The 24,667-nt window shown below is 37.8% G+C and overlaps 1 protein-coding gene across 3 annotated transcripts in view; it reads right to left on the bottom strand.

Annotated features, from left to right (window-relative positions):
• Positions 1-24,667, bottom strand: part of LOC131684311 (diacylglycerol kinase eta) — a 455,577-nt gene that overhangs the window by 214,708 nt on the left and 216,202 nt on the right. For 2 of the 3 annotated variants that reach the window (XM_058967064.1, XM_058967062.1), the window contains one exon: positions 19,859-19,904. The exons of the other annotated variant lie outside the window; for it this stretch is intronic. The gene's annotated coding sequence lies outside the window, so the exon portion shown is untranslated. The remainder of the gene's footprint in view (positions 1-19,858; positions 19,905-24,667) is intronic. 3 annotated transcript variants of the gene reach the window in all.

Here is a 24,667-nt window from a genome sequence, read left to right as displayed (position 1 = left end):
TGGGAATCGACTACTGATACGCAACCATGCACTGCTAGGCCCCATGCAAAACTGACTCAGACAATACTTCGTTAAAAGTTTAATAACTTCTTTCAACAAAGCCGGATTGACTAGCAGTCTTCGACAAAGTTGTAGACAATTAAATTACCTATCTTATTTTCACTTACAGTGATAATACGATGCATATAGTGCCACCTAGCGGTGAAAATGCGAGTTAGTGGGTTTTCTCCATGTAAATTGTCGAAAAATCCCATACAAACTTCCGGCACGTTGGTCCGGTAGCTAGACTTGTCGGATTTGCTTCAAATTTGGTACAAGTGCTCCTAGTGGGACTGGGAATCGACTCAGGGGTGGGCCGATTGGTTTTTCAAAAGTTCATTATTTTTCTGGGCAGTCTATTATTCCTATTCTAAAGCCAGATAAAACCCAGTAGAAGCATCCAGCTATCGACCAATTAGTTTACTTTCTTCTATTAGTAAATTATTTGAAAAAATCATCCTAACTAGTATGATGTCACATATCAATGAGAATTTTATTTTTCTACCCGAGCAGTTAGGATTTCGTATTGGACATTCTTGAATATTTACAAGGAAACCTAGTGATAGAAATCTGCTATCGTGTGTTTTGTCGGTATGCTTCGATTCCCGCACTATTATTTTTTAATAATTTAACATGGTTGACAGATTTGACTGGAATTTGGAAAAAAATCTCAGGGCTGCATGGAAAAGAAATGGTTCGTGATGCTGGGGGTCCTTTGTTTATCATCCTACTCTACAACCTGTTCAATTGTGGATCCCCTTAGTTCCTCAGTGCCCAGGGGCTTCGAGTGATCTTAAGACGGTCCTGATGGTTGAAATTAGCTGAATACAGTGTGTCCCACATTTATACGTTCATTTTATTTTTTAAGAATTTTTTTTTCTTCTATTCAAACAAATTGCACCAAATTTTCAGGGTTTGATTTTAAAGCTTAATTTACAATGTTTCTCGAAATTTGGAAACCCTGTGGCGTTTTGTTTGATAACAATAACAATAATTTATAACAATTTAAGTGAAACACGTGGTGTTCTATTATTTATACGCTCACTAAAAATTAAACCTTAAAAAATCGTACGGTTTTCCCAAAAAAATAATTCAAATGATTCTATTCAATTAATAATTCATCCATATACCGATTTCGCCGCACCTTAATTTGATTGAAAATCTATAGTTTGCGATATGACAACGCGAAATATCTAAAGCGATTTCCCTAACCCAAAAAAAAGGTGAATGACCTTAAGGGTAAAACATCAATAATCAAAATAAAAAAATACACCCAGAAAATTTGGTTCACTTTGTTCATATAGAAAAAATATTAACCTGAAAAAAATAGGGTGAACGTATAAATGTGAGACACCACTTTTTTTACTCAAAATACTATAACAACCCACAGAACGTCCTAAGGCTTCCAAATTTCGAGAAATTATTACTTGACCCAAAACAAACCGTGCAATTTGTTTGAATAGAAGGTAAAAATGTCTTGAAAAATAAAATGAACGTGTCAATGTAAGGCACAGTGTAGTATTGTTGAAAAAAATTTAAAACATTGTATGAGTTATCTTTTGACTAGAAAATTTTAGTTCTACATTTAACCCAAGAAGGGCGACAACACTTACTTTGCAACAGAATAAAATATGAATTATCGAACATTTTATAAAATCCCTGATTTTCTAGCATTTACAAAAATACTGAACACAGTTAATGATAGTCTAATTCTAGTCCGCAACTTCAGTCCGCCAAAAGATATTTTCCTTAAAAAGATCAACCAATTTCTATAAAGCCATTCACGGTTTTAAAAAATAATTCCATAAAATCCCCACTTTAAACATAACAATAAATGCCTCCAGCATTTCAGCGTGCACAACGCGGAAAAGTCGGGTCCGACCAAATCATCTCACGGCATCTAGATCACCTTTATCAGGGATAGGTTTTTCACACGCCCACTTGCCCGGTTCAGTCTATTATCCTGCACCGTAAACGGTCTATCGGGGAACCCTTTTTTAACACAGAGCTACCACCAACCTGTCTGCTTGCTATCTGGGTCGCCGAACCGCTCCGGGCGGGGGCTGAAATTTCCCATTCGTCACTTTTTTCAAAGCGAAGCTTCTTTCATTGAAAACTTTCCCCATTAGCAGCTGAAAGGAAAGCTGATAAACATCCTTTCCTGTTTTACATTTTGGTTCACATTATTCCGCAGGCAGGTGGAAGCCGTTTTGTTCCAAGATTTTATACCTACCCAGCACATCATTCGCTGCCCTTCGGAGCCGGTGAGGAGTACTTTTTCCAACTGCCGGATACTTTCCAACCTCGAAGCGAAAATGCATTTTTTTTATTCAGTGAAGATATGCGTGCTAGCAGCTGTAATTCGAGAAAAACGTCACTGTTGTGTTGCCCCTTTTCAAAAGATTAGCTCTGCTTGCAAAGAGATTATAGGATTTTTTCCTCACTTCTTCGGAAAGATGATCCTCTTCGAAATCCTTATGTGCGTTCCTGTAGAGAGATCATCTTCACGAGGAAAAAGAGAGCAGTCCAAATACGATGATGCGCCTAGGGAATAAAACTTGCCGGTGGTGCTTCTATCATGTTTGCTTTGCGAATACTTGAGAGTCCAGAAAACTTTTCTTCGCTATAAGAAAAGGATATCGAATATTTAACCTTCGATAAGTAAAGTTTTTTTCTTCTGTTGAGCGAGGACCAGACAACTTATATAAAGTTTTCTTGTTCGAACATGGGTTACTACTAGCACTGACTTTGATTAAAGTTTTGACTGCTATTTCTGCTGAAGGACGCTAAATTCTCCAGAGAATTGTCAACCGTATTGCCAGATACGCACGTCTGATTCCAATATACATATATTATAACGGAATCAAAGTTTTATTGCCGACTACTTTACTCTGTGCCGCCGGAATTTTATTATCCAATTTATCACTCTCCGAAGGCAGTTTCTCGATCCTTTACATCTATTTCGGTGAATTATGCTTTTTCGGCAAATGTTCGTACTTGTCAGTTACGTTAGATTAGATTATAAACTCTTCTGATTCACAATTGGTTCGTTGGATGGGAATTTAGAACCATTCCGAACCTTTTTAGGTTGAATGACACGTGTTTTTTTCTTCATAAAGGATGTGTAAGAACAGGCCAGATAAAGTTTATTTTATTCTTTGCTTCGAATGCCTTTAACATGTTCAGCATTGTTAGGCGCTTCGAAATTTTTATTTTAATGCACATTCTTAAAATTTGATTGAAATATCCAACAACCTCCCCATGTCAGCCAAGAACTTCTGCAAACATCAACTGCGATTCAGCTTTTCACCCACAGCATCCGCAAACGTTGAATGGCGCAAATACCACGTAAACTTCTTATCTATTTCCTACCGAGCTCCCGCTGTGTGGATTCAATTTAGAACTCGTTGCAATACTTCTTACATAATCTCGGTTACCACCGACAGACACCGTCGTCAGGAGTGCGACCGTCGTTTACCAGAGTACCAGAGCCGTTTGGTAAAGGTGATTAGTGCATCGCGAGGTAGAAATGAAACAGACGACACTATTATACAATCTAAGTAGGGGACACAAGTATTGGGCTGACACAGATAGCTCGACTGTGTCCACCTAGCAGAAAATTTCAACCACGTGATTCGCATGAACATCTAAACCTCATTATAATATGAATCTCTTACAGTGAGTAACTAAATTTATTTCCTTGAAATGTTCGGGTAACGAAATATGCTCTTGCACAAAATTGTAGAGCGACTTATTGCAACCATTTTTTCGAAGACACTAACCTTGTAAGAATCTTACAAAAATAGTACATCCAACGTGTAGTGATTGGACGCGAGCCGCGACATCAAATGTTTCCGGCTTACATTCAACCCCCTAAAGCAAGCTTTTGTCTAAACCTTCAAGATAATAGAGTATAGCCAGCGATCAAGCTCCTCATTGGTCCATTAGGTTTGTCATAATTTAAGTGTCAAACAAAAATTAACGAATTATCGTAGCTGACAGCTAGTAACACTAGTTTACAGCATTTCTGAACTAAATAACCTGGTGGTCATTTTCAATGCAAAATCGTGTGCTGAATCCGAAAATGAGGTCCAAAAAATTTACAGTAAAACAGTTTTCGAGTTACAGAAAAAATGAATTCCTATATAGGTGGAAAAAAGTACGTTCAGTAAAATCCAAATATCTTCGGTTGTAGTGCATCGATATGAAATATTATAATGTTGAATGAAAGGTAATTGAATGTACTTTCGATCGCTAGAACATTTTGTTTCAGTGCGACTACTGGTTGTGGCGCTATTTACGAATTTATTAAACTTTATCTTACATTTTCGCCATTTTTTGAATAAAAATGAGCGTTTGGTCAATATTTCGGGCAAGATAAAGCAATCCTAAAAATTATATTTTTATGGGAAATTAAAGCCTGCTAATAACCAATGAAAATAAGCACTTATTCGGTTAAATCGGATGGAAATTGTGAAAGTTATTCATTTTTTTTGTAGAATGGAGATTTTTGAGTTTCTCTGGGTCAACTTATCTAACCGTCCCAATTTAATTATTTCTAGGGTTTATTTCATAATATACGAGGGATTCTCTGTCAGAATTCTGTTAAACAAGTAAATGGAAGAATTTTGAGAGAATTCAATGTGGGGTAATATTCGAACTCAAGACTTCTGATAACAATAATTACAGGCTCAGTGGAGCAATGCCATCAAAAATTTGACATTAAAAACTGCGCATAATATTTACATGTGTCATACAGAATCGTATATGCTCAAAATACGTTGTGAACTGCACGCTCCACAACGCCTTGGTACACACATCGAAAGCCTATGACGGTGCAAAATGTTAAATTCGGAGACTAGCTTCACGAATGATGACTTATCCACCGATTTCGTCACGTTTTGTTCTACTAACAGTTTATTTTACGTTATTAAAACGTCTTGAAGTTTATAATTTTAAATTATATTGGATTCACATTGGCTTCCACGATGTATCGATTTTACTGTACTGGTTCAAAAAACTTCAATATACTACAATATAATGCGTAAAACATCTAAGTGCAATTACAAAATATTCTTCGTTCTTCAAATCATTCTGAAGATCAGATTTTGAGATTTTAAACCTAAAATAAGTCTTGTTCAATGTCCTACATAATTTCAAAACACGAACTGCTAGATGTTCTGTGAAGGATAACAAATTAAAAGTTTTACAAATTATTAATTTTAAATTACTTGACGTATGTAGTATTACATATTCCTACGGATTCGTATAGTTTGTATTAACATTGTACAAAACCTAATTGAACAGTTAGCGGTTCAAAAAACGAATTTTATGACATGTGAGGATTTAGTTTACAACGAAATTTGTATCATAAGAGTGTTATTTTATGTAATACACTTGTAAAGATTACAAGCAATATTGCATACCAATCATTCGATGACTTATAATTTCATTGAAATTATTGTTATCAGAATTCCTGAATCATTTGGATAAACGAGCTCGAATATTAGTCCACATTAAAATCTTTCAAAATTCGCCACTTCTGCTTGTTTTCGGTCTGACGAAGGCCTGATACTGGTACGGTAGGTGTAGCACCTGACACTATTCCCGAACCGTTTTAACAGAACAGATGATTTTGTTTTTATACTAAAAGAGATCAACCTTACAAACATTTCATAACTTCGACCAATCGAGAAATTTTGAACCTAACGTCCGGCCAAATTATGCGCAACAGCAGCGTTAAGTCGACGTGTTTTGAGTTCCATCTGTCTTGTATGACTGACACTGAAAAGAATGGCTCTGGTCATATTTATAGTATCGAGCATTTCTGATACACTGGAACCTTCATTCACACAAAAATCCTCACATGCAAAAAATAGTAACTCCAACTTCTTTATTAAATTTTATCGTCTCATTTCGTAAGTATCTGAGATACACATACAATATTTATGTTATAGTATGTGGACTCCATAACCCGTTGATTGCGTTTTTCGTTTGCTACCTTCCATTAGTCTTTCACAGTGCACTTTCCAACTTTCTTAGAAGCATTGAGGCATTTGAAACGAAACTCTGGGATTGGTGATACTGCCTCACTAAGCTTTTTAAGGTTTCGCTCCCCAATCGGCCAGTATGTTAAATCCTTATTTCATACACAGTTACGTTTCGGCTTCGCCTCATCAGAAACCGACACTAACTTATTGTCGGAATAGATTATTGTTTGATCAGTCGTTCGATTGAAACACAAAGTGTGTTTTAGTTTTAAGGGATTTGCGTCAAGCCGGCGCTAATCTATTCCGACAATAAGTTAGTATTTGTTTCTGATGAGGCGAAGCCGAAACGCAACTGCATACTGATCTACTGAAATGTACTGTTTAGCAGAATTCAACAGTCGATCGCCGACTAGGATCTTCAACAGTTTTGAACCAGCACACAATGGCGTGATTCCACGGTAGTTTGTGATGTTTCGCTTGTCTCCTTTTTTGAAAACTGGGAACATCCACGATCTCTTCCAACCGATGGGGAACAATGACTGAGAAAGCGATTGGTTGAAAATTAATCTCAGTGGGCTCCATAGAGCATGAGCACATTGCTTCAAGACTATGGATAGAATGCCATCAGGTCCCGCTGATTTAGAAGATTTCAGTTTCCTGATTGCAGCAAGAATGTTTTCATTAGAAAAATCAACGGTGCTAAAATCTATAACATTCCTGGGAACATTCCTGAGAGAGCTTTCCACTTGCTTTGAGGTAACATTAACTTTCTGGAACACGCTAGAGAAGTGGTAGGCAAACAGGTTGCAGATTCCATTCGGTGAACTAGATGTTTCATCCGCCAGGAACATACTGGATGGCAACCCGTTTTCCTAACGTTTTCCGTTCACAAACGACAAAAAACGTTTGGGATTCTGTTTGAGATCGAATTGGGTTTGCATCACATGTTTGGAGCATAGGAGCGATTATAGTTCTTGTACCTAGTGCTTGCATACGAGAACTGACGCTTCGAGATAGGATTTCGATGGTTACTGAAGTTTCTTAAGGCCGCTGCTCTCAATTGTTTCAGTTCCCATAGACGACTATTGGACCACAGCGGCTTAGAGCGTGGTCGCGAAGCAGGAATGTGTAGGCTGAAAAAATTCTTCAGGATTCTTGTGAATGTATCTACTGCAGCGTTAATGTCAATTGCATCGTTGAGTGCCGTCGACCAATCGATGTTTCGAAGAGAATTTCTAAGTGCGTTCAAATCACCTTTGGAAAAGTTGAATTCTCTATCGTCAGGCACTTCGATAAATTGCACCTGCTGCGGACAATCTACAACTGCAAATAGCGGGGGGTGGCGTGAATCGATCTCAACTAAGGGCTCATGAGCTTCGCAGACACAGCAGTTAGGTAATGTCTCTTCATTCACGAACGGTAGGTCCAATGCTCGGTTCCTCATGTTGGTTAAAGTGTTCATCCGCCTCATGTTCAGCAACGACATCCCATCTAGAAGAGTGGAGCAAGATCTTGAGAATGTTGAGTCAGCCGGATCAGGGTAAACGTATCCCGCGGGATCTTTCTTCCAGACAAGTCCAGGTTGGTTATAATCGCCGAACATTAAGAAAAAGTCATGTGATTTGAGCTTACTAGACGTAGTCAACATTGTCTCGAGATGTAGCTCAATAACGTTGAGATCATGAGCAAATTCGGGAGGATGTAGATAACTCCTATACAGATCAAGCGGTTTTCACTGATAACGGTCACCAACAGTTGTTCAAGATAACTATCATTGCCATCCATTATTTTAGATGCCAACCGATTAGTCGCAGCGATAAAGACACCACCACCTCGCCTTTTACCTATTTTAGCTGAATCTCTATCGTTGCGGTAAACTGTGTAGTTCGGGCCAAATAATTGCAGAGAATTTATTTCATCGTTCAACCATATCTCGGTCAAAACGATGACGTCATAACATTCGTCGTAGACCGCAACAAAAAGTTCGTCAATTTTGGTACGCAGACCTCGCACGTTCTGGTAGTAGATTCCTAACTGATTCCGCTGTTGTCAACGGGTGCAATATCTTACCTAGCTTCGAATGAACATATACGTTCTATTATGCTACCTGATAAAACAGGACGAGCATTTCCATATGTTTGCATATTTAGAGGTGAATCGGTATCACAGGTATAGTTTCTCGTGCACTCGTATGTTGACTCCCAGGCAGGCCGATGTGAGCAATAGGTTTGGACTGCAATGGTTGTTCACTATCAAAAAGAGCAGCATCTCGCCCAGTTTCAGGTGAACATGTACGTTCTAAAAGTTTACCTGGCAGAGCTGGGGAATCTACTAGCTCATCATCCTCAGCCGACGACCTACTATGCATTGATTGCTAGGCGGTGTAGTCAATCCTATTATTGGCTTTTTTCATACGCTTTTGATATAAAGGACACTGCGCACTCCAAGAGCAGTGGTTGGTGTCCAGTGCTCGTGGGGGGGGGGAGTCACATTCATTCACTGCATGTCCTTCGGCGCATTTTGGACAGCAAAGGGGCTTCTCGCAGGACACAGCTTTATGGCCATACTCGGAGCACTTGTAGAATCGCATAACATCGACCACTTCGAATACTCGACACCGTTCCCAGCCTACGTTGACGCACTGCAGCTTCATCCAATGATTAAATGTTGAGAAATCGGTTTCAAATATTATCGTTGTTCTGATACCATCATCGTTTTGTTTTTTCAGTACTCGAACTATCTTCAGCACAGTCATCTTAGGTAAATTGTTCTGCAGCTTAATCTTGCTTACTAGTTCATCCTGGTGCGATTCATCGGTTATGCCGACAATTTTTATTCTAGGTCGTATATCTCGATTGGGAGTACATTAGGGCAGTTCGATGGATTACAATCCTTAGGAACATAAACGAAATGATTCTGTTCGTATAAAACAATCGTGTCCTTAGCGTAATGTCAGCTGGTTAATTGTGGTCAAAACGGGTGCGCTATGTAAACACGTTGGGCATAATATACGTTACGCATAATGAACGATTAAAATGATTTACAATAATTCAAAATAATCGAATTGTAGACATTTTAACCTTAGACCTTTTGTCTTTCTCATATAAAGAAAGACTAAGCAATAGGGTGGGGCAAAATGATCATTTTTTCAGCACAGCACTTTTTTGGTTCCATTTGGGGTCCCAAGTAACTGTGCAAAATTTGGAGTCGATTGGTTTTGACCCGGCGTAGCGCATTGCGTTTGAAATTTGTATGGAAATTAGTATGGGAAAACCTACTTTTTTGCATTTTCAGTTCTACAGACTACAATTCTTCCTGATGTATGCAATTAATTAGACAGAAGTGTAGTCCAGGATATGCTGAACAACTTTGCCGAAGGATCTATGGTGTTAGAATGTCCCTAAAACAAGTTATAGTTGTTCAAAGTTTGATAGCTCGAACTAATTGCCAAAAATCATTTTCTTTGCCAACACTGCGGCTTTACCAATGATATTTCATATAGCATTCCAAAATAACATCATATACTCTAGATTTACCACATTGGTATGTTTGGATGAATTATTCAAAAGCTTTAGCTCAATTCCATGGGAGTAGATAGTTGAGTATTAGGGCGTAGTGAGGGGAGGGGAGAGTGGCTTTAATATATAGAATTTCGAACTGAAATATTGTCGAGTTGGAGAATTCAGATGAAATATTTGCATAATAGTAACGATGAAACGATACTGTATCGCTCTGTATTGGCTTATATCAGTAGAAGTAAAATTAAGGACTGATTCAAGTGATGTTGAGTTGATGGGTCAGAGGATGGCATTGATATTATTATTTCAGTTTAAGACGCATTATGATTTGATAGGATGTTCTTTTCGGTCACCTGAAGCAAAAATTGCTGTTGAACTGTGCGGCTCTTGTGGATTTTTTTTGTTGAAATCAGAAATTAGCTTCACGCCACGTTCAGCGACATCGTTGACAACCATGAATGAACCCACTCGTTTTGCATTGAGGTAACCCTTATTTTTACTCCACTCGTTTGCTAGTTTTGCATGAAATCTGTTGAAATTTCCATGATGTCAAAGAACTCCTTCGTGTCTGTAACTTTACTTGCATTGATATAAGTCGATGCAGAGGATACATTATGTTTCATTACTATTATGCATAGGACATTGCGCTAATGTTTTAAAATAATTCATCTGAACATTTCAATATTTCAGCTATTTCAGTTCGAATTTCTATATAGTAAAGTCACCCCCCCCCCTCTCCCCTCGCTACGCCCTAAAAGTCAACGATCTACTCCCATGGAATTGAGCTAAAGCTTTTGAATAATTCATCCAAACATACCAATGTGGTAAATCTAGAGTATATGACGTTATTTTGGAATGCTATATGAAATATCATTGGTAAAGCCGCAGTGTTGGCAAAGAAAATGATTTTTGGCAATTAATTCGAACTATCGAACTTTGAACAACTATAACTTGTTCTAGGGACATTCTAACACCATACATCCTTCGGCAAAGTTGTTCAGTATATCCTGGACTATAGTTCTATTTAATTAGTTGCATACATCAGGAAGAATTGTAGTCTGTAGAATTGAAAATGCAAAAAAGTAGGTTTTCCCATACTAATTTCCATACAAATTTCAAACGCAATGCGCTACGCCTGGTCAAAACCAATCGACTCCAAATTTTGCACAGTTACTTGGGACCTCAAATGGAACCAAAAAAGTGCTGTGCTCGGTTGATGTGGTTACGATTACGTTCTTCCATATAACAATGCCCCACCCTACTAAGCAATCACTGTAAAAATCGAGTGTCATATACCATTCGATTCAGTTCGTCGAGATCTGAAAATGTCTGAGTGTATGTGTGTGTGCGTCATTTAAACTCACACAATTTTTTCAGAGATGGCTGAACCGATTTACACAAACTTAGTTTCATCTGAAAGGTATAACGCTCCCATAAGCTGCTATTGAATTTTTAGTTGAACCGACTTCCGGTTCTAGAGTTATGGGTTGAAGAATGCGGCCACACAGCTAACTTCCATATATAAACTGGTACCACCATGATGTCCAAATGATGAAATACATATTAAAATGAGTGCAACATTACATGGATTTGCGGGTCTAGATCACTAATGATCAATCGAAGTAGCTTTGACCACGTTGGCCACCTATGACGGCTCATGATGCTCCCGGGGAACTCGTCTAGTTCCTAAGCTAATACCACATCTTTTCCCCAACGAATTATTCACAGATTTTTAAAAACTTGATTTCAAATGAAAGAAACAGTCATTCCAATGACTGCTATTGAATTTCATGGGGTTCTGCCTTTTAGTTCTGGAATTACAGGGTGGTTAGTAAGGTCACATTGGAATTTCTCATTTGAACCGTTACAAGCGTAATACCTCATAGGCTTAAAACCTTATTGAAATGGTCACAAAATCACTTTGATTCGCAGATCTAGATCACTGACAAAATCGAAAGTTCCGGATACCGGACATATTCCGCATTTAAAGTCACATCGGTTGTTCGGTGATGACTGAACCGATTTTCTCAAACCAAGTCTCAAATGGAAGGTACAATATGCAGTTGAGTGCTGCATCGACCACTCACACCTCTCTCATAACCTACCACCCCCCCCCCCCCCCCCCCCCCTTCGACCATCCGCATTTAATTCATCCACCCCGCATTCCGAAATAAGATAAAGAATTTCTGACGCAACCTCCACTCTCACGCTACTAACCCCTCCCCCTCTCCTTCCTAACTTACTCTCTCAGTAAATATTGTCGCATGAAGATAACATTGAACTCATGCTGTTTAAGCTTATACGTTTTTGTTCAAAGCAAGTCAGCCTCGTGGTAGTTGTGGGATACTTGATCAGTGTAATAAGAATGAAATAGAATAATATATTGAACATAACTACCTAATCAGTCATAGTTTTGATAAATGAAATGTATATGGGTGGATTAAACCATATACCATTCGGTTTAGTTCGTCGAGATCGAAAAATGTCTGTGTGTATGTATTTATTTGTGTCAAATAATGTCACTCAATTTTCTCAGAGATGGCTGAACCGATTTGCACAAACTTAATTTCAAATGAATGGTATAATTCTCCCATAAGACGCTGTTGAACTAATAACCGATTTTTCAAAATTTTATTTCATATGAAAGATATAATACTCCCATTAACCCATTATAACCCACCCATGTTAAAACTTTTAGATATTTATACAATACTTCGTGAGCCATCATATTATGCCCAAATAAGCTTGGGAAAAATAGAATAACCGCTTTGGAATGTTTTATTGCGAAGAAAACTAAAGTATGAAATTTCATACGCTAGGCTGATAGGGTATCAAAAAATCATTATAGATAAAATAAGGCCATTATAGTTGTATTTAGGATAACATCGAACAATATCTTCAAACTTGCTAGAGTATTCATGTATCAGCTTTATAGGCGAATGACCAAGTTGGTTAAAGCCTGCAATTAAATAAATAAATAAATATATCAGCTTTTTCGAATAATTTTAACCTTCCGTTCCTCTCTCATGGCATTTCGTTTTATGATAGGTTCGATATATCAAATTACCTTTCGCTAAAAACTCGAAAATTGATTTAATCATCAAAATCATGAATTGTTTAAGATAACTATTTATTGCACAAAAAAAAAATTCAGATATTCAAATACATGCTTCAACTATTTACTACAGACCAAAAATCAAAAAATCAAATACATGTTTCAATGTCACTTGCAGTGGTACTGGTAGAAGCACTCTGAGGGATGTAGACCTGTATCACATTTCAAGCAATTGAACGTGGTACATCGATTGAAATATGCACATCTTCGCTGTCTTTTATTTGGATTGGAATTGATAAAATGGTTGATTCCGTCAAACCTTCCTTCAGGGTACTTCGAATGTCTGGGTCTAAGCTGCATAAGTTCAGCTCTATTTGGATTGATGTCAGTAAGAAGTCCTTCGCAGATAGACCTAATGAAACCGAGTAATGGTGCTTTCTCGTAAGTCTTACTGTAGATGTACCAAAGATTTACGACACCACCATTTAACATAAAGCGGAAATGGGGCCAATACCATTTTTTGTTACGCACGGAAGATCGGTAAAGTCCTCGTTGGGCATCGAAGAGATCAACTCCGCCCGTGCCTTTGTTGTACATTTTACAAAGATGAGGTTGAGATATTGCACCTTTCTTCTTCTCAGTTCTTATGTATCTATTACATGTACCACCACGCAAGACAATGCAGTCATCTTTTACGATTGTAGTCATATTCACAACATTATTATCGTGCCAGCGAACAATATCGTAAGATCCTCTGATCTGCTTTTTTAAAGAGTCCAATGGGGCGTTTTCAATCCGATTATTGCGAATGGTTCCAATAATGTTAATGTTCTTTTTTGCAAAATCTTCAAGCAGAATCAAGTTAGTGAAAAAATTGTCCATATATATAAAATTTCCTTCACGAATAATGCCTTCACTCAAATCGCTAACCACTTTAGATCCTAAAGGTTCTCCAGGCATGCGATCAGTTTTACCTATAAAGTATATCAATGAAATATTTGATCATATTCAAGGAACATTTATCAAAATTCTTTACCTTGATATGGTATGAACTTGATGAGATAACCATCATGAGTACACAAACACCAAAATTTGTAGCCGAAACGAATCGGTTTTCCTCGAATGAACTGCTTCATAGAGTTCCTGCCATAGTACGGTTCCATTGCCTCGTCGATTGAGAAATCTGTTCCTAATGGATTGCCCATTTCCAAGAGATTGCTGTTCATATGTTCGATCAAAGGTTTAATTTTGTACAATTTGTCAGACCCATCGTTGCGCATATTGTCGTTAAAATGAAGATATTTCAAAATTAGATCGAATTTATTTCTCGTCATTGCATTAGTAATCAGCATGTTATAGGTATCTTCTTTTAGTTCCCAATAGTTTCGTTTACTAGGAACTTTAACGTAACCGGATGCGAGCAAAATTCCTAGAAATTTATACATTTCTGTTAAGGTCACATGGAATCTTGTATCTCCTTTTTGCAATGCATAGTTGTTTGTTTCTGTGGTGATAGACCCCATGAAATCTACATCGAATAACTGGCGAAACATATCAACTGGAGACCGTTTATATTTATAACAGGAATCACTGAGGTTTTTTAAATGTTCCTTGAGAACAACGGCTTCATTCGCATCAGAAGATAATTTAAGTTTTTTCCAATGTCTAATTTTGCGCTTCTTGCCTCTTTGGGAACATTCTTGCTTTTAAGAATTTTCCAAATCACCGTTGCACTCAACAATCACGCGTTCGCTAAACCCGGAAGGGCTCTGCTCCGTATCACTAGTTTCGGAATCCACGTCACTCTCTATTTCATCATTCGGAGGCACGATCACAAAATCAATTTTATTTTCCGATGTCACCAAATTTTCGAAAGATTCTTCGTCTAATTCAATAAGAAAATTATACAGCTCCTCGGGGTTACCGGGAAGCACATATTTCCTATAGAGAAAAAAAATTGGATATGAAATTTCATACGCACGAATGTAAACAATAATTTTTTTATTGTTTCACATATTTTTTCGGATGTTGCGATAGACAACGCTCTTTTAACATCTCTAGTAATGTTTTGTCACTAAGTGGAATGATTAGCACTGATTACAACAATTAAATCAAATGAAATATGTTGCTTACTTTTCAGCCGCCATTTGCCTCAACTATACACGATCCAAATACATTTAAAATGACAAAAATTGACAGCTGTCTTTACACACAAAGAAATTTGAGGTGTACTCTTCATATTAATGTAATAATACAGCTGTTAGATGGCGAAATTACACAAATTACTTATTGAAACATGGATGTTTTTGCGTATGAAATTTCATACGCTAGGACATAATGGGTTAACTGCTATAGAATTTCATTCAGTTCTGACCTTTGGTTCCGGAGTTACAGGTTGGTTATTGCGGTCACATAGAAATTTCATATATAAACACCTCATTGGTAACTAGGGTTCGTCGCGGTGCGGATGTGGGCGGTAAATGGATTGTCCGCACCGCAACCGCAAAAAAATAATAAAACCGCACCGCTTACCGCAACCGCACTTTATTTACCGCACCGCACCGCGCGGTAATGCGGTAAATGCGGTGAAATTTTTATATTTTTAAAAGATAGTGTTGGAAAATTCTTCATTTGTGTAACAGTATATAATAAAATGTTATTTTTATTCACACGAAATTTAACTTTAAGAGACTCCTCAGAATGTATTGTTTATGAAAAAATCAACTTTTTCATTTTCTATTAATAAAACTCCGTTCATTTTAAGGCAAACATTATACATTCAAAAACGTTCTATTTTAGCAACCCTTCAGTTAATTGAAAAAAGTGGAATAAAAATATAATAAGAAATGAAGTTGCATATTTTTTTCTTTAAATTTTCATATTTTCAATGTTTTTGACATATGAAAATGAAATGGATGATTTCCGCATTTACGTAGTAAAACCACCTTTCATTCTTTAAGGAATTTCACCAAAAAAAAAAAATTAAAGTTGAAATACCAGTACTTCTATATAGTAGCGCATATATTCCAATACAGTGAAATAAAAACATATTGCATTTCATCAATAAGAAAGACGCCTTATTTGACGAAAAAATTGCTCTATACATTACATCTAATCAGGTGTCCGGTCTCAACCGGTACAGAATTATTGAACATTAGAAAAACTGCAAAAAATGTATGATATGTAGCATACAGCAGAAATGATATTTAAAAATAGGGGGTTTTACGGACAAAATATGTCAAAACTCTAACTACCGCATTCTGCAAGAAACAGATGTATTCTCATTCAAAAAATAAGATTGCTCCCTTTAAAAATGTATGAAGTGTAATTTTCCTAAGGCTAGTTCGAAAGTTCTAGCATTTAATTATTTTCCTCTAATATTTTACCAATAAGCCAATGGCAAAAACTTCAATTGCAGTGAACGGGATTCAAACTATGTGGTATTTGGCAAAAAGCTTCAAAAAAGCTACAAAATAGTCTTAACTGAAAAATATTAGGACTTAATTTGGTTGAAAACTATAGTAAATTTGAATGGAAGTACGCGAAAAAAAGGAATGTAGCATACTTTTTGAGAAAGAGTCCAATAAAATTGACTGCAGTAAAATTCACATTCAATTTACACAGCAATCAAAGAAGATAGAAATACGATGTTGATGAACGAATGATAGAATAATCATCCTAATTTGGACCCCTCCTTATTTTCGACGCATTCATACATTTGTATCCTTTACTGCCAATTATTGATATATAATATTCTTTGGGTTGTATTTAAGGCCCAGCATAATTAGTTCATCTCTAATTCCTTTAAATTAGTCAAAATTCGCAATTGAAAAATTGATATCGAAAACGATTCATAATTCCAAGATTTCCAATAGAAATCAGGAGAAGTGATGCACTTTTAAATTGGATTTAAGGGTACAAATTTATTGTTTTTAAATGATCTAATAATTTTGTCTCTATTTGGATCTTGCATTTTATGTATTTGAAATGGTTAGTTTGTGAAGTCTTACTTAGAAGTATAAAATAACTAGTCCAAAATATGTCGTAAAAGTAATAGCGTCAAAATACTTCGGACAATTTATCAATTTAGAATAATCAAAATTATCACATTATCATTTTTTTTTGCGGTGCGGTTGCGGTAAAACCGCGCGGTAAAAACTCTTTCCCGCACCGCATCTGCGGGAAAAAGTGTCTCACCGCACCGCAGATTTTGCGGTGCGGATGCGGTAAATACCGCGCGGTTGCGGTAATTACCGCAACCGCGACGAACCCTATTGGTAACACCTCATTGGTTAAAAATAAAGTGAAATGAACATCAAATGGCAGACCTAAGTTTGCACCACTAAAACAACAAAAATGATCCATAAAAATTGTAAAACGATCTATGAAAAAGTTGTCCATTTTCCATAAAACAAAACTGAAAATCCCTAAAACCAAAAATGATCCATACAAAAGGGCGTTTTGATCCATAGATTATATAGATATTTAGATATTTAGCACTAAAATAGTAATAAAAGAGCAATTAAAATCAACCTATTCCCAACATTGGAAATGTTCCATAAAATGTTACATTTTGCGACATAAATTAACTGACATTGATCCATAGAATATTTACAATGTACCTTATTAAAACACGTTGGTATGTTCCATAATACCGACAAAAATGTTCCACGGTATTACAAAAGTGGAGCAATAAAATGTTAGAAAAAGATCCATAATTTTTTTTCCATTCGTTTATTTGGTACGGCATTTGCAAAAGGTTTTTACGCCAGTTTCTTTATCCATAAATTTGATGAAAATGTCTGCTAAATTTTTTTTTCTTGGATGTTAAAATGAACATTAGAAATGCTATGTATTGATTCACATATTGAACGTTAAATTATGGTTCATGGAAATCTATATAACGATCCATAAGAAAAGAAAATGTAAAACGATCCATTAATGTGCTTTTGCGCCAGAAAAATCAAACTTAATTAATTCATTCGATTTTTTTGCTATTCGTACTAAAATAAAGTATATCACATTTGGTTGTAATGACAAACTACAACAAACAATGCATACATTATAGTTAGAAAACTTAAGCATCCGTATCCCACTAGTCAGGTAAATGACCTTAACTAACCTGAAATCATTGCGGTAACTCTTTGAACGGCAGGGTGTTTTAGTGCTCTTTTGAGACTGTTTTATTGAACAATTTTACATAATTTATAGATCAACTCGCCCTTTTGTATGGATCGTTCTTATGATCGCATAAAACGACTACTAACGGTTGTCGTCCCGTTAGAACAGAAGTTCTGATTCTGAGAGCTTATAATGGAATCGAAACTTTAATTTAGCTTAGCAAGCCTGGCTTTCTCATATTTAAAGCTTTATTTACAATATTTTATTTAATCTTTGTTTAGAATTCTTTCGAAGGCAGCAAAAATATAAATAAACTTCCGCTTGCAAATTGCGTTCTTTGTGAGAAGATATAACTTGACAAAGGGTAGTAATTGTGATTACTCATTCTTTTCTTTTGATTCCTTTTGTCAAAATAACTAAATGGCCAAATTAAACAGTTTCACTTCTTTTGATAGCCAAAAGTAAACTAACAAACGAAAACGCAGCTCTGCATCCAATTATTAGATTTCATTCGACGGTTTTTTAAAAATTATTCGACTTCTGCTAACCTGTGGCATTTTGAAATGAGCGTGTAGCACCTTATAGATAAGACGATAAAGAATATGAAAAAAATGGTGTTTAGAACTCAATTACACCTGTTTTTCATACGGGATAAAACTTGTTTACTTGCCCTCATATGGTTTGTGTGTAACATGGGCCATAACATTGCACATAAAGGTCGAATAGTTGATTCAAATTATTGATATGTATGCAATAGGAATATGTCGGCCTTTACACTGGTTTCGTTTGGCTCCAGGATGCAGCTATTTTTACAATGACGGGTACTAAACTAACGTCTTAAAGCGGACTAAACTCAGGTCAAAAATCTAAGATAGTACCGTACGGCGGTACCCACTAGATTAAAACTTACCGCTATGAGTCAATTTATGCGGAAACGATCAAAAAATTGCGCAATATACTAATTCGACGAACGAATCATTCTTGAGAATAAATCTTTTGAATGAGTTTAACTAGCTCAAATACATCATTTTTCGCTGAGGACTGTACCCTTTTCGCAAATGAATAGAACTAAACAAACTACTATTCAGGTAACACAAACTAGTTACTCATAGGAAAATAGAAATAACGACTTTCGGAAAGCTCGTTCTTTGTCATCCCCGCTGGCAGCTATGAAATTGTATACGTATATAAACATGCGCTTGTTTTGTGCAATATAAGTTCTTTGAATTATAGTTAACAATAGGTATACAGGGGACCGAATTGGCTCACAAGAAATTATATACATATTTTGTTACTCATCACAACATGCCAACTTTTCTTTTCACTCGCAGAAAGATAAAAAATAATTTACCATCTCTTGCAGCAGCAACACTCAGCCATCATCGCCACCATAGTCGCACATGACCGATTTACGCAGGCGAATGCATATAAGACAAAAAGGCTACAAGGAGCAAGCAAATTGTTCCCTTGTCGAGTGTGTCTTTCTCATCCGAATGAACATTCGAGATGGAACAGAGTGAAGTATGGAAACATATTTCCCAGTCCTTCTCACCCGAGGTGGTAAATGGGGAAAGCATTTTTATTTCTTTTATCCTCCTTGTGCCCGGTACAAATCACCAGGCGTCTGCCGTCTACTGGACGTGAAAAATGTGTCAGCAGAAGGTTCGTCTCGAAGGAGGAGAGACCGTAGGATGAATTATATACACATACATGTGTGTACTTTTCTAGGATGGGATGCGAAATTGTTGGATGCCCCTTGCCTTTCCCGGTCGAAGGCAATGAAGTCTCGATCCGGTGGGAATTTGTGCGGCATACACTCACCTAAGAGATGGGCTATCTAACATTTGAAATGGGTTACGTTCGGACTGAACTTCTCGACCCGTGTCCGTTAAGCTGAAATCGGTAGCGTAATTGACACGTAGAGAAGCATTTACGCGGCCACATCTATTAGAGGGTATTATTATGGCGCGAAGAAAGACGTGACCGTGGCAAAGAATAGCACCCATAACCGTGAATACGGGTTACCAGTGGTTTTGGAATGTTATAATCAGTTCCGCGACGGAACGATCATTGAAGTGGTTTCATTTTAGAAATTTGATCGACTTTAGCCTGAATGAACAGTACAATCAACTTACCTTAAATTTAACATGAATAATTACTGATTGTCATTGCAATTCTCACCTGCAAGTAAAAAGTTAAAAGAAAAGAATTGATTAAAATCGAGCTCATCTGTATTAAGTTATGTAAATGCATTAATTGGTGAAATCAGTGTACCAAACATTTGTTCATTACACAGGAGTGCTGAGTAATTTTACGGCAAGTAGCATAGTTGTCTTCTTAGAACTGATTACTACAGCCGTCGGCAAAGTTTGTTCGACTTTCTGCGAAGCCAGTCTGTGGTAGGAACAAGATCCGTTCAGCGCCAGGCAACCTTAATTATACTTAACGCTTATTCATTAGGCAACAAATTACAACGTTCGTAACAGCAAATTTTCCCACCCCGTTCTGTCGGACAGAAAGTTTTCGGCAGAAAGAAACAGTCGCTTTTTGGATCTGAAGCTTTTCCAACAATCATTACCCCTAATCAGCACAATCCTCAACTTTCCCAAACGGTGCCATTCAGCTTGTCCTTTATCCTTTTCTCTGCCGAAGTATATGAATATTTGAGGAGTGCGGAAATTACCAGAGATAATTCATTTAACTCTTGTCCTTACATGTTGGAGTAAATTAAGTCCCTGATCGAATTTCGAAAATAATGAGTGCAATCAATTTCGTATCGTGTCTCTTCTTTTGTCCTCGACAGACAAAGCGGATCGCTCTAGAAACAACAGCAACCGCATGTGTTATCCATAATTCAATCTTCAGGTTTTCTGGGTTCGTGGGTGGTGGTCTAGTCCTACAGAGAAAGTGTTGATTGATTTTGTTGCGTGCACTGAGCTTGCATTCCAACTAATACTTATTGGTTTTCTCGCTCCGATATGTCGACTACTCGTCTAATATTTCAGTTAAATATAGTATAATTCTTCAGAATTACCCGCTCAGGCAACTACGTTCAGGCTAGTATGAAACAATGATTTGTCACAACTTCCTCACTGTGTAAACTTGTCCCCTATTCCTCAACGCTTTCCTTTCCTGCATCGTCATGGAAGGTATAGTCCGTCTCGGAGAGCCGAAGGTTATTTTATTACTGCACATTAATAACCCCGATCAACTACTGGAAAAGTACGAGAATGTCTATGGCCAGCCTGCACAGCAGCAGCCGGAATGCATAAAACTTTTCGTTAATTATTCATGGTTAAATTGCGTGCCACCTAGGTCTGATGTCGAATGCCCAGCCAGAGTACATGCTTTTTACGATGCGACGAGTGGTCCGGTCATGGTCCGGTGCTTCTGCCCGAGTCAGTATCAGTCGGTGTGTCCGGTACATGTAGTATAGTCATTGCTGTCATGCTAAGGTCAGACCAGTAACCCCAGACTGGGCAACGAGGAGTGGTGGTGTTGAAAGCTTCCAGCACTCAGATGGTAACATGTAATGCGGATTGAACATTTGGGACGGATCAATAGCTATTCGTTCTCATTAGATAAACGGGGTACGGGGTTTGCGTTATGGGATGTTTATGTTTGTTGAATGTTTCCGAACCTATCTCGCAAAGTATAGATGGTAAAGTTTTGCGGTCGTACTGAGTGTTCCTAATGCAAAATTTATTGCAGTCAAGGGTACTTACGTATCATAATTTATCTGGCGTTCTCATGGAATTGTAGCGAAGTGTAAACGCGCGGTAGCTTACAAGAGGGGAAAATTTTGTACCATGCGTTTTCATGCAATATATGCAAGGGGATAGTATGGCTCAGGTCCCAATTAATTCATAGGCTATTGTAAATATATTGATATGTTAATGAGTTAGATTAGGTGATTTAAAAATTAATATCTCAAAGACTAATTAATACACTTTTTTTAGGGTCGAACAAAGCGTAGTATGTAAATCCATTGCCTTGTACGCTGCTCATATGGGTTCGATTACCAACTCCGCACGTAGGGCAAGCGATTTTCTGAAGAGAGTTTTCTAACCCTAAAAAGAGGCGATCGACTCTAAAAACAGCTCCAACGCTGATTTAAATCTACTATAAACCTAAATATTTAGAACAAATTTCTATTTTATGCAAGTTTTAGGTACACTGAAGTCTTTTTATGCGGTTTTTTATGCGACTGTTTTGTGCGGATTTTCAAAGTTATGCGGTTTTTTAATGCGGGTCTTCAAAGTTATGCGGTTTTTTATGCGAATTTTCAAAGTTATGCGATTCTTTTTATGCAGCCTCCTTTTAATTTCTAGGGCATCACCTGAAACGACTTTTATCGAAAGATAGATCCTCGTGAATGCACATGCTTAAACAAAAGACATAAAATGTTCATATTTTTATTTTAGGTTATAAATTATTGGATTAAGGATATAAGAAGCATTCTTGATGCAGTGAAAATAAAAACAGAAAATGACTGAAAATCTTTTTACCTTTCTCATAATAAAACTTATGCAATCGGTCGGAATTTCGACTTTTTAACCGAGGCCCGCCGAGCCGACCCAAGTAACAATTGAAGTTTTATAGTTCGCTACAAGTGCAATCTAAGTTTTATGAAAGGCTATAAAACTACTATAAAACCACAATTGTTACTAGGGGAATCGCTTATACTATTTGACTCAGTTCGGCGAGATCGGAAAAAGTCTCCGAGCGTGTATTTTTTTTTACTTGGTGAACAGAGAAGATAACTCTGAACCCTATTCCTCTAAACTCCACCAAGAAGTCCGATATTTGCCTGATCCCCCGGATTCCATTTGACTACTTTGGGGGAAGGCGTGCTAATGCACTTCACTTGATTCCAGGTCTAGCAGGTCGTGCTAGATTTTGCTTGTCTCGTAACTGCCATATCAGTCCTGCACGTTGACCAGTTGGATGCCGTGGTCGATCTGGCGATTCCGGTTGGAGGGTGGCTTCCGGTTCACTGGTGCCCCAACGACCGGGGTCTGTCGCGTTCGGTCGCTACTCGGCGTAGTTCCCGACAGTGGAGCTAACCTACCTCGGCGGAGAGTTCCCCGACGAAAGAATGTCTTCTGCAACCGTTGACGGACACGTTATTCTTCCTTAGATGCAGTCCGGCAGAATGCCGAGGTCAGTCCATCGATTCCTGGTGGAGGATTGCGTTCGGTTCACTGGCGCCCCGATGATTCAAGGCGGCGATTCGCTACGGACTACTCGGAATAGTTCCCGACGGTGGATCTTTCCTACTCTGACGAAGAGTTCCCTGGCAGTGGAAGATCTTCCGAAACCGATACTACCCGGGCAGATGCCGAGGTCGGTCCTGCGATTCTGGGTGGAGAGTGACTTCCAGTTGACAAGCACCCCGATGAGCATCTGCCGGAGCTACTTTCCGATCTATTCTACTAGTCCCCGGCGGTGGGCCTAGTCTACTCCGATGGAGAAATTTCCCGACGTTGAAATTTCTCTTGAAATCGTTATCTCGATGCTGGTCGGTTAGGTGCCGAAGCTAGTCTTGCGATTCTGGGGAGTCACGGTTCCGACAGCATAAGTCATTCAGTGACTTTACGCTTGTCTGGACATGCCGCAGACTCAGGTGATTCGCATTTAATGCCAAAAGATCCTGATTGCTGCTTTGCTGAAGAAAATGAGTTAAGTAGCTGGGAAACTCTAAGCTTGCTCATATGACCCTACATCACGCTTTTCTCTAAACTTTCTTACTTCAAATCCTTGCTCTTCCTTGAGTACTATGGCTCTTAATATTGAAATATTTCACACCTTATGTGTTTTTTATGCGGATTTAAAAGTTTAAAGTTTAGTTTATTTTTGCTACTTTGTTATTCTTTCCTTAGATGCGAGCTTAGAAACTTTCATGTTGTTTTTTCTTTAGATACCATTCATCGACATAAAAATGAGTGCCCGTGTTTATGTCAGAAAAACGTCATGATTGAGCTTGACATTTCGAGGGACCGTGAATTACTTATTGGCGAATCCAAAATGAGCCAAAAAATAATCGTTAGAGGCGAGGCCCTGATGAAACCGTCTAAATTGAAGAATTTCGAACCCCATATTTGTTGCCGGAACAATGTCTCAAGTGACGGATCATGAAGATTCGCCTACGTTCATCCCTAAGAAGTGGCATCAAAAGCCTTTAAGCAAGGACGAATTTCACATTTTGGATACCGGTGAGATCGTGTCTAATAGTTTCTTTGCGTTTTTTTTTTAAATAACAGCTCCCTTTTTTCGCCTTTTTATATCTCCGTCATCTATGAAAACTGTTTCGGTTCCGAGCGTTTTCCATAAGTAGATGATAGGACTATTATGAAATAAAAACGCTTGTAAGGACGTGGCCAGGTGTGTGGAGTTGAGCGGGTCTACGTCATTGTAGATCGTTGCGAAGTCTGATATGACAATGGATATGCTCAATTCTGCAACTCCATCTACGATTTGTGCAGGTGTTCGTGCTATGCTATGCGATGCTTTTCAAGTAAATGGATAATACAAATTAATTATAAATTAGATTGCTCTCACCAAATTCAATTTGCTGCTCTGTAACAGGTCAAGGCTTCCGGAACCACCGTTATGGCACTTCTTCCGAGCATTCCGCTTAGATGGGATACCGAAACAATAAAAAATCTCAGATGAAGTTGACGAAGAAGGCATCGATGGTGATCCGGGTGGCTGGTCTGACTGCAAACCACTCACAGACCAATACTTATGCTACCGTTTTCACTAAGCTCAGTAGGGAGACAGCTAAACACAACAGATTCGAATGTGCAAGCATATATCACATTTTTCAAATTTTCTCAGTGCGAGAAAAAAGCCGAGAATTGCAGTACCAAAAACTTTTTTTTTGCGAAGAAACGTGACAGATTAAGAAATCGCTCCCACCTTTGGTCAAAGCCTTCTTCTCA

This window comes from Topomyia yanbarensis, chromosome 2 (genome assembly GCF_030247195.1).
Source record: "Topomyia yanbarensis strain Yona2022 chromosome 2, ASM3024719v1, whole genome shotgun sequence".
In the NCBI taxonomy this organism is placed as follows: domain Eukaryota; kingdom Metazoa; phylum Arthropoda; class Insecta; order Diptera; family Culicidae; genus Topomyia; species Topomyia yanbarensis.
This window is presented reverse-complemented; position numbering and strand designations above follow the sequence as displayed.